We start from the raw sequence: 2365 nt of genomic DNA, 5'->3' as shown, positions 1-2365 counted from the left end.
GGGAGGAAGGAAGGGAGGGAGGAAGGAAGGGAGGGAGGGAGAGGGGGGAGGAAGGGAGAGAGGAGAGTCTGACCTGGTAGAAAAAGAGCTAGAATAGATCTCACACAGAGCTAGACTAGATCTTACCCAGAGCTTTACTGGTATCACAAGACTGTAGAAGACAAGCCGGGCAGTGGTGGCACACGTCTTTAATCCCAGCACTTGGGAGGCAGAGGCAGGTGGATTTCTGAGTTCGAGGCCAGCCTGGTCTACAGAGTGAGTTCCAGGACAGCCAGGGCTATACAGAGAAACCCTGTCTCGGAAAAAAAAAAAAAAAGACAAAGAAGACAGTTTTACGTGGCTACTGAGGTGCTGTGTGAAGAAAGGCATTGCCATCAAGCTTAATGACCTGAGTCCAGTCTCCAGGATCCACATGGTAGAAAGAGAGGAGAGAATAGACTCCTGCAAGTTATAGTCTGACCTTCACACCCATATTCACATGCAGGAGGACACACACACACTGATAAATAAGTGTAATTTTATATTGGAATAAATACTTTAAATTTATCTTAAACTAAATATTTTTATTAAATAACAACAAGTCAAATAAATAGTAATACAATATTAAAACTAGGTATTTTTAAAATATAAAGAAGTAAAGTGTGGAAGCTAGTGGTGGCACATGCCTATAATCCCAGCCCTTGGGAGGCAGAGGCAGGCAGATTTCTGAGTTCAAGGCCTGCCTGGTCTACAGAGTGAGTTCCAGGACAGCCAGAGCTATACAGAGAAACCCTGTCTCAAGAAAAATAAAGTAGAAGAGTGGTCCCCATCTTGCCCCTGTCCCCTAGTTCCTCATCCCTGTCTGCTGGGGCCACTAATATAAATTTCCTGCATATCCTGAATGTCCTTCCAGAAAAATCTCATTAACTTTTTTGTTTTGTTTGTTTGTTTACATAGGATTTCTCTTTATAAGTCATGTCTGTCCTGGAACTTGCTTTGTAGACCAGGCTGGCCTTGAACTCACAGAAATCCCCCTGCCTCTAGCTCCTGAGTGCTGGGATTAAAGTGCTGCAGCTGCCACTACCCCATGTGGCATTCATTAATTTTTTTTTAAAGCATAGTAAAAGTTAAAAGTTGGAAACTCCAAACTGCCCATCAACTGAGAGTTAGTCAAATGAACCACAGAAATCTGACCATCTATTTAATGAATTCTTTGTGATTACTGAAAAAAAGATTTCCACTTGGGAAAAGATTCACAATATACCACATTAAATCACTGAATTAAAAAAAAAATCAACTTTGGAAGGAAATTACTGTGAAAGAGCACTGGATGAGATTATTTTCCCAAGTACTCTGCTTTAAGCTGGGCCTGGGGTACAGGCCTATAATCTCAGCTGTTTATGGGGCTGAAGCGGGAGGGTCTCGAGTTCAAGGTTGGCTTGGGCTACAGAGCGGGTTCCAGGCCACCCTGGGCAAATCAAAGAGATGCTGCCTCAAAAATAAAAAGTAAAAAACCATTTGCGGTTATAACTCAGTGGTAGAGTCCTTGGCAACCATACCCAAGGCCATGGCTTCCACCCCCTGTACCAGAAAAACAAAGACACAAACCAAATGCCAGGCCAAGCATATGGCTGAGTGGTTGGATAAGAAAAACAGCTGCCTGTGCAGTCCTACTGGGCCCTAAGTATAGGGAGTATGTTGACAGTGGATTTACTTCGCTGCAGCCTCTGCCAGACTGGATGAAATCTTTCTAGCTATAATAAGACACACGGGGTCAGAAAAGCAGTATGATTCAGAAGCAGGAATAATAACTCCAAAATTAAAGAGCCCTTCTCAGGGAGTCTCCTGGCTTCATGAAGGGTGTCAGGGAGGGGCCAAGGCGAGCTTGCCCATCTGAACTCTGGACGCAGCTCATACCCGGCATTCTCTGCTTGCCAAGCCCACATTGCCTACATTCCCCTTGGTTCTCTTCTTGCCTACTGGACACACATCCTTGGGGTCCCATAGCGTCTCCTTCAGCTGCTTGAGGGTTCCAAGGGGAGGGTAGAGGGGACAATAACTGGAGACCTTATGAAAAACTCAAGGGTCCCTTCTTTGCCTGTCTGAGTACATTTCTGCTGGGCAGAATGCAGTTCTTTGAGATTTTTTTTTTTTAAGTATGTGTGTGTGTGTGTAGGAAGCCTAAGAGAGTTCACCTGTCTCCAGTGTCCCGCCAAGAAAACAGGTATCTAATCACCCCCAATTGAAAGAGAATCTGCTTCCTCAGAAACATATTTCAGTATTCAACGTTTATATTTTAAAAAAGAGAAGGGCGGGCAGGGCAGTGGTGGCGCCCGCCTTTAATCCCAGCACTTGGGAGGCAGAGGCAGGTGGATTTCTGAGTTCG

The sequence above is a fragment of the Mastomys coucha genome, unplaced genomic scaffold (assembly GCF_008632895.1).
Source record: "Mastomys coucha isolate ucsf_1 unplaced genomic scaffold, UCSF_Mcou_1 pScaffold5, whole genome shotgun sequence".
In the NCBI taxonomy this organism is placed as follows: Eukaryota; Metazoa; Chordata; class Mammalia; order Rodentia; family Muridae; genus Mastomys; species Mastomys coucha.
The sequence above is the reverse complement of the archived record's forward strand: the minus strand, read 5'-3'. Positions refer to the sequence as shown.